This window comes from Echinops telfairi, unplaced genomic scaffold, assembly GCF_000313985.2.
Source record: "Echinops telfairi isolate 266 unplaced genomic scaffold, ASM31398v2 ScPeMD7_60;HRSCAF=208, whole genome shotgun sequence".
In the NCBI taxonomy this organism is placed as follows: Eukaryota; Metazoa; Chordata; class Mammalia; order Afrosoricida; family Tenrecidae; genus Echinops; species Echinops telfairi.
Window position 1 is genome coordinate 1,501,363 of NW_022103958.1, and position 12,569 is coordinate 1,513,931.

Genomic DNA, 12,569 nt, shown 5'->3' on the forward strand with positions numbered 1-12,569 from the left:
AGGAAGTGAGGGAGGAAAGAAGAAAGACATGGGTAGCAGGGCAACGTGGTACTAACCCACCCAAGGGGAGGCTATTGTTTATATCTCCATAGGAGAGGGAGAGAGGGACCAGACTTCAACCTGGTGAGCCAAGGCATAAATGGAACATACCTGCATGAAGCATTGAACAATAGAGATATCTGCAGGGCCAGCCCCAATCCCAACTATGTGGAGCTACCCAAAGCCCCTTGCTGCTCCCCAGAAGAATCGACTTCAGAGGACAGCACTGAAACTACAGGTGTGAGAGAGGGGTGTGTTTGATCAAAGCACGCAGGAGCAAACAAAGAGGGAAGGAGACAGAGTGGAACAAATCCTGGCCCACCAAGCCCTGAGGAAGATGTTCAGACTCAACCAGAAAACACTCCTAAAAGTCAATAAACAGATGTGGAACTCTTTATAGGCTTTTCTTTTCTCATCATTGTTTTATTGGTTATTGTTTTGTTTTTTTGTTTTCTTTTGTTGTATAGTTTGCTTTGTCTTGTTTTAATGCTAATTATTGTCTCTGCATGTCTATCTAGATAAGATAGACAAGATAAATGATCCAGAGAGGAAAACAAAGAGAATGAGTTTTCGGGGGTTTTGGGGTCGGCGGGCGGGAGAGGCAGGGGAAAGGAAGAAGGGTGTCAACAAAACCAGAGACAAGAGAACAAGTGAACTAAAATCAATGGTGAGGAGTATGTAGGATGCCTTGTGCAGAGCATACATGCAACCCTACAGGTCCCATAAAAAACTAATAGACTTCTACACAAGATTGAGAAAAAAATCGTGTAGGCCTACATAACTTTAAACTGATTAAAATAATGGTTTTATAGTCATTCTCTTTAGCATATATGACAGTTTTTAAAATCTTTCAATCTCTCAATTAATTCTAAAACAACTTTATATAACCTCAACCTACCAATTTTTAAAATTTTTTGAATTTTTCTATGACTATAAAAACTAAGGCAACTTCTTTTTTAACTTTTTATTGTTACATAAGTAAAGATTTAACAAAAAATGATTTTTCATTCAATCAATAATTCATACACATTTAGGATCATGATGTTGATTGCAGTACCAACAAGTAACTGTTTAGAAAATAATGAGAGAAATATATGTAGGAATATGCTTTATACAATTGATTTAAGAGCCTGCAAGTGAAGGAGATTTAAAAACAAAAATGTGTTATTACTCCAAAGCTTATCCAATTGAGTCATAAAAATTCCTTTAGAGCTTCATGGCACCATACAATGTATGACAAATATTTCAATGGCCTGAGCATTCATACAAATCCTCAACTATAGCAATATTAGGTAGTTTCCTAAGTATGTTATACATTGGAAAATGTGTCTTCAAATTAAGCATTTTCACCTTTAATAATGAAAAATGCTCTGGTCTTAATTTACCAAAATGTTATTTGTTCAAGTTTTTCATTCATTAACTGAATTATTCTAGGAGCTATTGAGCACATATTTTGTGTCTCCTGCACTTCTCAATATTACACACTTTAAGGTTCCATTCAGTAGTTTCCAAAATGATAAATCCTTCAGTCTATTGTAAAATCTACTGTAGAAAGAAGATAAACTTTGTTAAAATGGGGACATGTAATTGATTATATAAATGATGAATAGAGAAGTCAACCGGGGTAAAGAAAAATTTTCCAGCAGGTATTATGTGGTAGATGTGACTATAACTTTTTATAAAACAGAAAATCCCAGAATATTGGAATTAAGGAGAAAATAGACAGACCTTGGTAAAGTTCATCCTATGCTATAACTCTTAATACTTCCTTGAATAATATTACTTTTCTTTCACACTTCTCAACCCAAAACAGTTCTGCATATATTCCCCTATGCTTGGTTCATATCCCATCTTTTCTGCAAAACATCATTTTACTTATCACTCTATTAAGAATGTATTGCCTATACTCTGAAATGGGAGAACGATGGGGCTTTTTACTCCAGTAAAGAACTACTTCCATAAACCCATAGGGGCAGTTCTGTCCTGTCCTTTAGGTTAGCTAAGAATCTGCATTGATTTGATGACTCTGAGTTTGCTTTTTTTCTTACCCTGAGATTATGGGTCTTTGGGGATGAAGATGATGAGTGTTTTGTCTCTGTTAAAAAAAGCATCTGCAGTGTGATCATGATTTAGAATGGGAAAACAAATATTAAAACATCATACTTGATGTTTTTTTTGAGTGATGTTTACATGCTGGTCAACAAAATAAACTAAGAGGATAGAATATATATATATATATATATCCTTGTGAGAAACTTCAGAATACTTATTTTGTTGTTGCTATTAGATACATCCATAAAGCCATGAATATTAATCCCCAAATTATTAGATATTAAGGCACAATGAGAAGAATCTTGGCTAAGCCCATCCTTGTATTATAATTCATAAATTTTCCCTTTCAGTCTTTAGAAAAATTTCCTTTTTTCCCTCTCCTCAACCAAATCAGTCCTGCATCAATTCCCCTAGTCTTGGTTGTTAAACCACCTTCTCCTCAAAACATTATTTTATTTATCACTCTGTTAATAAACATTGCCTAGTCCCTGATATTATTAGTATTCTGTGTTGAAGTTAATGAGGACTTCATCTCTATTATAATAGGCACCTACACTGTTTCTATGACAGAAAAATCGGAAGATAAGTATATAAATATCAACACATTTTATATCATATGAGTGGGTACTGTGATAATTGCATAATCTGGCGTCAATTTGAGGCTTCAGAGTGAAGGGGTTGAGTTTAGCCTGTCAATCAGATCACAGCTTGATGACCTCATTTTGAAGCCTAAGGAGATAAATAGCTATTAGAGGTGGGACACAGGCTGACTCCTTGTACGCCATCCCTGTTGAGAAGACACGGAGAGAGATGATGGACCCAGAGCTCTGGAGAGTAGCCACGTGGAGACCCCTACCTGCGCTGAGATGCTTACATCACCACTGGATCCACAAGACCTTCCACTTACTTGCCTGTGATATCCCTGCATTAGGCATCATTGAATGTGTTTTGTGAGTCTGAAGAGGACTTTATAGATTGTTATCAGACATATGGGTTAATATTGAACATAAGGACTTGATCTGGACTGGGCTAGGATGTTTTCTCAATATTCAACTTCTCTTGTATATAAAGCTCTTTCTTATACACTTATGAGTGTTTCTATGAAATTGTTTCTCTAGACCACCCAGACTAAAACAGATACCCAAAAGAAAGTCAACATACTTTATATCATACAAGAGCATACCTCATGCAAAAAGAAACCAGAATTTTTTTTCCCCAAAGAGATGTATTTCTTTCTTTTTTTATAAAATAAACCCTTATCACCATCAAAGTAGTCTCCATTACACTTAATAAATTTGTCAAATCTGTGATTCCATTCTTAGAAACATTTTTCAAACTCATCTGTTTGGATGGCTGCCAGCACCTCAATTTTTTTTACCTTCACCTCTTCTACATCATCTAATTGCTGTATTTTCATGTCTCTCCTCATTTTTGGAAACAAAAAAAATGTTACACAGTGAGGTCAGGTGAGTAATGTGGATGGGGCAAGAGAGGCATGCTGGTTTCCGCCAAAAATTGGTGGCTGCAGAAACAAGTGCATTACTGTGGTAGCAAAACCAGTCCCAAACCGCCACTAACCAGGCCTTTTTTTGTCACACACTTGTTATACAATCTTTTCAGAACCTGTAAATAGGAAGCTTAATTAACAGTCTGACCTACTGGAACAAACTCCAAATGCACTATCCTCCTCACATAAAAAAAAAAAATTAAAAAAAAACAAAAAACCCAATGAATATCATCTTGAACTTTGAATCCACTTGATGAGCTATTTGGGAATGAGGTGACGATGGTGTCTTCCACTGGCTTGATTGATGCTTGCTTTCAATGTCTTAAGAGTAGCACCCAAAGGAATCAGTTATCAGGCATCAAAGAACAAAAAAATCATATCATTGTATGCTCATCTCCCAGATACGATCGCTGAAGACAAATGGGTGCATAAGCAAATCTGGCGAAGAAAGCTGATGGTGCCCGGCTATCAAAAGGTATAGCGTCTGGGGTCTTAAAGGCTTGAAGGTAAACAAGCGACCATCAAGCTCAGAAGCAACAAAGCCCACATGGAAGAAGCACACCAGCCTGTGTGATCATGAGTTGTTGAAGGGATCAGGTATCAGGCTTCATCAGAACAAAATATCATATCATTGTGAATGAGGGGGAGTGGGAGGTGGAAAGCCAAAACCCATCTGTAGGCAACTGTAAATCCCCTTATGGAAGGGTTGCAGGGAGGAGATGAGCTAGTCAGGGTGCATTGTACCAATGATGAAATGTACAACTTTCCTCGAGTTCCTAAATGATTCCTCCCCACCTACTATCATGATCCCAATTCTACCTTACAAATCTGGCTAGACCAGATGATGTACACTGGTACAGATAGGAACTGGAAACACAGGGAATCCAGGGTGGATGATCCCTTCTGGACCAGTGGTGAGAGTGACAATACTGGGAGGGTGGAGGGACGGTGGGGAGGATAGGTGGAACCGATTACAAGGATCTATATATAACCTCCTCCCTTGGGGATGGATAATGGAAAAGTGGGTGAAGGGAGATATCAGACAGAGCAAGACAAGACAAAATAATAATCTATAAAAATTATCAAGGTTTTATGAGGGAGGAGGGAGTGGGGAGGGAGGGGGAAAATGAGGGGTTGAGGCCTGGGGATTCAGTGGAAAGCAAATATATTGAGTATTATGAGGGCAATGAATGTATAAATGTGCTTTACACTATTGATATATGAATGGATTGTGATAAGAGTTGTATGAGCCCTTAATAAAATGATTTTTTAAAAAAGAAGAGCACCATGGCTTATCTCCAGTAATGACATTGGGGAAAAGTGTGGGTTGCTTCGGAACTGTTCTTTCAAATCACGTTTCCTCTGGACGCTCCTTTTCCTGGTCAGTCAGAACATGAGGCACAAATGTCTCTGTAATACTCCTCATTTTCAAATCTTCCATTAAAATTTCCATAACTGAGCTTCAAGATAACTTCCCCATATCTTCAGTGGTCCATAGTGGTCTTTGAGCACAAGTGCACGGATTTTGTCAACAATTTCATGTGTTTGCAAAGTTGACTGAACTCCAGAATAAGGTTTGCCATCAATTGACATTTCACCTTTTTTGAAATGAGTAAACCACTCATGCACTTGAGTTTTTCCTCAAAGTGCTGTCCTTGTAAGTTGTGTTCAACACCACAACAATTTCTGTGCCATTTTTCTTGAGCAGGAAACAAAATCTCCCAGCCACATGCTGTCCTTCTAAATTGGCTGCCGCCACAAAAAATGAAGTTTGAATGAAACTGTGACTAGAGATAACCTCCCCAGGTGATGCCACTAGGTGCACTAACTAGGAACAAGGTGTTTGATGCTTGCCTGGCAGAAAAAATGAGTACTATGAGTGATCTGTCCAATGAAGCATTTTTCCTTTTTTTGGGTGGAATACCCCCTTCTATTTTGAGTGATGTTGACATGTTAGTAAAAACAAACAAACAAAAAACACTGAGATTTTATGTTTTACTTCTTGTTTGGAAGTTTATATTGCTTGTATGATGTGGCTAAAAATGTAATACACCTATGAAGACATTTATATAAATTATTTGGGAACTAAAGAAGATTTATGTGGTTATGTAACTGTTTTTATCTAGCTATATTTTACTTTTTGGGGGGTATTTCATATATATATATATATATATATATATATATATATAGAGAGAGAGAGAGAGAGAGAGAGAGAGAGAGAGAGAGAGAGAGAGTTCTTTTAAAAAAATCATTTTATTGGAGGCTCCTACAGCTCTTATAACAACATTCTATTTGTATCTAGCAAAGTTGTACATATGTGCCATCATCATTTCCAAATCTTGAACCCTTGGTGTAAGACCCTCTTGCCCCCCCACCTCCCTTTCCACCTTTCCACCCTCATGAATCCTTCATCAATTATATGTTGCTATTATTTTTCATATCTTACACTCTTCATTGTCTCCCTTCACCATCATTTCTGTTATTCGTTCCCTTGGGAAGGGGGCTATATATCCAATCTTGTGATGGATTCCCCCTTTCACACCCTTCTCCCTCCTGACTATCCCCCTACTCTCATGATATCGATACTCCCACTACTGTTTCTGAAGGGTTTATCTTTCCTGAATTTCATGTGTCCGAAGCAATTTGTTTACATCATTATACTGGGGTCTTATACAACACTTATCACAAGCCATACATACATAGATGTGTCAAGCACATATGTACATTTGATGCCATTATTATTTCAAAATATTTTCTTTCTACCCGAGCCCTTGGCAGCTCCTTATTCTCCCCCCCCCCGAACCCTTGATAATATATAAATTATTATTATTTTTCATGTCTTACAATATCCGTTGGGTCCCTTGACCCACTTTTCTGTTGTCCATCACCCAGGGAGGGGTCATATTTAGATCATTGTGATCGGTTTCCCTTTCTCCCCCACCTTCCACTTCCCTTCCTTCTATTGCTAATCCCATTATTGGTCTTCAGGGTTTTATCTGTCCTGGGTTTCCTGTGTTTCCAGTTCCTTTCTGTACCAGTGTACATCCTCTGGTCTAGCCAGATTTGTAAGGTAGAATTGGGATCATGATAGAGGGGAGGAGGAAGCATTAAAGAACCAGAGGAAAGTTGAATGATTCATTGGCGCTATACTTCACCCTGACTGGCTCATCTCCTCCCCTCGACCCTTTTGGAAGGGATGTCCAGTTACCTACAGATGGGTTTTGGGTCTCCACTCTGCATACTTCCTGATTCACAATGGTATGATTTATTGTTCTTTGATGCCGGATACCTGATCCCATCAACACCTTCTGATCACAAAGGCTGGTGAGCGTCTTCCATGTGGATTTTGTTGCTTCTAAGCTAGATGGCTACTTGTTTACCTTCAAGCTTTTGAGACTCCAGATGCTATATATTTAGATATCCCATAACCATCAGCTTTCTTCACCACATTTGCTTATGCACCCGCTTTGTCTTCAGTGATCCTGTGGGGGAAGTGAGCATGATGGAGTGCCAGTTTAATAGAACATTGTGTTTATGCATTGAGGGAGGACTTGAGTAGAGGCCCAATGTCCATCTGCGACCTTAATAATAAACCTATAAATATGTACTCATAGATCTATTTCCCCATCATCATATGTAAATATACTTACATATGTATGACACCCTCCTTGCCATTTATTTTGGATCCCTTGTTGTTCCCTTGTCCCTGAATTTGTACATACCCACTTCCTTTCCTCTGCCACCCCCTCTCCCATTCCCGCTGGAAGCGTCAGTGCCATTGTTTTCTCCTTCAGCTTGTTAATCCCGCCTATTTTATCTAGATCAACCTGCAGACATAATAACAGAAATTAAGACAGAGCAAAAAAAAAGTAACAAAACAAAACAAAAAAGTGAAAAAAACAACAATGAAAAAAAGAGACGCCTGTAAGTAGTTCAAGGTCTATTTGTTGAACTTTAGGTGTGCTTTCTAGTCGAGTCTGATGGGGTGCCACTCCCTGGCCCCAAAATCTATTTTTGGTATTCCTTGGCGACTTTGTTGCTCTGTTCCCTTTGCTGTTTTGTTTCACATGCTTAATGTTTCACCTCAGTGTGTTGAGGTCAGATTGGGAAGAATTCCCGTACAGTGACTCCAGTGTTGTCCCCCAAAGCACTATGGGTCAGCAAGGTACACGTTGTGTCTCAAAGTGGAACCAACAATAAGGTCCTCTCTGTGCTTTGGGTGTTCTGAGTGGGACTATCATCCTCAAAGCTTGGTGGGCCAGGATTTGTTTCACTCTATCTACCTCTCCCTTCATTTGCTCCTGTGTGTCCTGATCAGAGATGCCTCTTCTTCCTGAGCTGTAGCTTCAGTGCTGTCCTCTGAAGTGAATTCTCTTTGGCAGAGGGGCTGTCCACTTAGATGGGATTGGGGCTGGCCCCTCAGACCTCTCTATTGGTCCCCTGGTTCATGCCAGTATGTTGCATTCACGTATTGGAGCACCAGGTTGAAGTCTGGTCCCTCTTTCCCTGTGGAGATATAAACAAGACCCTTCCCTTGGGTGGGTTAGTGCTCTGTTCCCCTGATACCTATATATATTTTTTCTTTTTTCCCCCTCCATTTTAGTTGGTTACCAGATGTATTGCTGGATTTGGTCTGGCCTCTGCCATACTACCAGGTGTCCAAAGCTCTTATCTGTACCAATGTGTGTTCTCCAGTCTAGCCAAATTGAAGGTAGAACTGGGCCAAGGTAGTGTTGGGGGAGAAAGTATTCAGGAACTAGAGGAAGGAATGATGTGTGATTCATCAGTGCTATACTAATAAAAATCAGGGTATAGTGAAACCAGTGGGAAAACAAAAGAATGGTGCAAAAGATTATTTCAGCAAGAAGATGGCTCTATGAAAGGATCAGCAGAATCTAACCTGACCAAAGAAAGGAAAGAGCACACATCAATGGCCAGGATGAGAGAGGAAACGGGAAATCACAAGAGACCCCAATGAGATTAAAAGAATAAAGACAAAGTACCATGAAAGTCTGTATTCTAATGAATTCAACAATGGGGAAGACATGGACAGATACTTGGAAAAACAATCCTTCCCTAGATTATCCCAGATACAGTTGTGTGTTTTTAAATAATTTTTGTAGGGGCCCATACAACTTTTATCACAATCCATACATGCATCAATTGTGTAAAGCACATTTGTACATTTATTGCCCTCATTATTCTCAAAACATTTGCTCTCCACTTAAGCCCCTGGTATCAGCTCCTCATTTATCCCCCTCCCTCCCCGTTCCCCCTCCTTCATGAATCCTTGATAATTTATAAATTATTATCTTCTCATATCTTACACTGTGTGACATCTCCCTTCACCCACTTTTTTGTTGTCCATCCCCCAGGAAGGAGGTTATATGTAGATCCTTGTGTTCCGTTACCCCTTTCCACCCCACCCTCCCCCCACTCTCCTAGTACCACCACTCTCACCACTGGTCCTGAAGCCAGATAGAGTTTAAGAACAACAACAACCCAAAGCAAATGGAGAGATAGATGTGGTTACCAAGAAGCTACCATTGAAAAAAAATCTCCTGAAGCAGATGGCTTCACAGAAGAATGCTACCAAGCATTCATGGAAGAGTTGACACCCATCATCCACTAATTATTACAGAGCATAGAAAAGGATGGCAAACTCCCCAACTCATTCTATGAAGCCAGTATAACTTTGATACCCAAACAGGGCAAGGACCCCACAGGAATAGAGGATTACATTACGATACTTCTAATGGACATGGATGCAAAAATCCTTAACAATATATTGACCAATAGAACACAAAAGTATATAAAATATATCATCCACACCATGATCAGGTAGGATTCATGCCAGGGATGAAGGGATGGTTTAACACCCAGAAATCCATCAACATTACACACCACATTGATAAGAAAAGTATAAGAATCACATAATACTATCAATAGATCCAGAAAAAGCGTTTGCCAACATCCAACATCCATTCCTAATTAAGACACCCAAAGATAGGAATGGAAGGGAAATTCCTCAGATTAATACAAGCTATTTACCCAAATCCAACAGCCAACATCATAGACAATGGAGAAAAGAGAAAAACCATCTCATTGAAAAAGGGGACCAGACAAGTATGCCCCTTATCCCCACTCTTATTTAACATCGTACCAGAGGTACTTCCTAACAACATAAGACAGTGGAAGGACATTTAATGTATCCGCTGGGAAAGGAGGGGGTGAAACTATAGCTTTTTTTCAGACAACATGATTCTGTACATTGAAAATCCCAACAGTTACACAACAGGAGTACTGACAGCGATAGTGGATTATGAAAGAGTGGCAGGATACAAGATCAAAAAAGAAATCTATTGGTTTGCTATCTACATCAGACAGTACCATGGAAGAGAAGATCAAGAAGGTGGTACCCTTCACAATAGCCAAGAACAAATGGAAATATCTAAGAATATATTTAACTAAAATAACAAAAGACTTCTACAAGGAAAACTATAAGACCCTACTACCGGAAACCAAAAGCGACCTCCACAAATGGAAACCAAAAGCAACCTCCACCTCATGCTCAACATAGTGAAGATGTTAATCTTACCCAAGGCACTTTATAAGGTTAAGGCTATTCCAATTCAAATACCAACAACCTTCTTCAAAGAGTTGGAAAAACTGACCACCAAGTTCATATGGAGAGGGAAGAAGCCCAGAATTAGCAGAGACTCCTCAAGAAGGACGAAGTTGGAGGCCTCATTTTACCTGATTTTAACACCAACTACACAGCCACAGTGGTCAAAACAGCGTGGTACTGGCATAACGACAGATACTCAGACCAATGGAAAAGAATAGAAAACCCAGAAATAAGACCATAAGCATATAGACAACTATTCTTCAATAAGTGGGAGGTGGATGCCCTGTTTAACAAGTGGTGCTAGCAACAATGGATGTCCACATGTAAAAAATGAAACAAGATGTTTACAACACCCCATGCAGAAGAACAAACTCAAGGAGGATTACAGATCTAGAAGTAAAACCCCAAACTATCAGGACCATCAGCAAAAGAATCAGGACAAAATTAAGAGCCATGGCCCAGGGAATCGATAGGCTAACTGCAAAAGAAGGGTACACACAGGTGAATCTGAAATTCACAAGTAGTATTTACTAAGGATAAAATACCTCTGTGCGTCAAAAGACTTCACCAAGAGGGTAACAAGGCAACCAACATGCTGGGAGATTTTTATCAGTGACACAACACACAAACGGCTTACTACTAAAATTTACAATACCCTCCTGGTCTGCAAAAAGACGGAAACAGTTAACTCCCTGAGGACATGGGCAAAAGAACTGAAAAGAAATTTCACTAGTGAGGAGACCTGTATGCTGGTGTATATATGTGGGTGTTAGTGCAGCATGTTGGTGTGTGCATGTAGGTAGTGTATATTATAAAATTAAAACAAAATGCTTATATAAGGAACAGTGAACCTAAAACAATGCTTATTATTTTCTGGTTGATTGGAGGTCATTTAAATAGATATATTTTTAAATGTAAGTGTAATATTATATTGGACATCAAAGTAAAGAGTATTAAAGTAATTGTGAAAAAAAACTTGGGATTCATTTAGGCAGTCTCTGTACCTGTGTGAAATAGCAGATGATATTCTGTGTAATTATAGAAGTCATTTATTCCCACATGACAATCTGTTGTGAGAATTGTTCAGAAATATGGATATTGTTATAACCAGTCATCTGCTTGTGTATAAAGCTATTTATTTTTATAGACTAGTGCAGAGAGACCATGCAGGAAACCATCGCCCTTGTCTTATTTCTCTGTCACCTGTCTCCCTAGAAAGAGTTTCAAAATATTCTTCATAATCTCATTGAACAACAAAATCTTGCAGAAGGGGCCATGATTATTCTCGGTGTGTTTCTATGTGAAAATTATGTTTAATCCTATGGCTCGCGGAGACTCTTCCATCCTGTTTTGGGGAACTACCACCTGTTTTCCTCTAGCAGGTCCTGAATCACAGACTATTTCTGTCCCATTGGCAATCTGATACAGTCTTGTTTATTGGGTTAATGGGGTGAGATGGAAAATGTTTTATCCAAGAACCTACTATACTTTATAAGCTGCAATGATCTGAAAGGCATAAAATATTATGTTCACTACCTGAACTGCTCACTTAACCATGATTTTGTTCTGTATTGCAGGGTCTAACTACAAAACTGGGGTGGAAAAGAACTTTATAGTATCCAGTGTGCATTGCCTGAAACTACTAATTGTAAGAATCATGAACTTGATCTCATATTATCAAGGATTAATCTAGAAGACAAAAATAAATGTTATGATAAGAGCTATCAATACTGCATAAATGCATGTGAAAATAACATGAATTATTTATGATGAAAATGTACAGAAAATGCTCTAAACCAAACCAAACCTCATTTTGTTGAAGTCATCTGACATATAAGACCAAAAGTATTATAAGTTGAATTATGGTCCATAGCTTTAACTGGGATGTACCTTTTGTGGAAGTCCACGTGGAAGAAGAACACCAGCATTAGACATAAAAGTGTTGTAAATCTAATAATCCAGTCAAAGTATGGAATAGTATCAGAGTCTAAATTGTGAGATTCTGCTTTATAAAAGGCTATTGATGACAGTGGGAGCCCAAGCTAGAGTTGTGGGAACTATATAAGAAAAAGGTCTCCATTGATCTCCCTCTATCCATAATTAAAGGATGGGAGGAGAACGTTTAGTAAATAGGGTGTCTTAGAGAGATGAGTACAGAAGATCAAAGAGATAAACGTGACTTGAACAGTGAAGCTTTGTCAGTTGATCCCGCTTTGAGGCATGTGGGACCTGATCTGGTCTTCGACATTTTCTGTATTTTTGTTGTGTTTCGTTTTTGTTTGTTCATGTTAGGGTTTACTTCAGAGGTGTTATGTCAGTGGGGGTCACCCTATTGAAATTGTG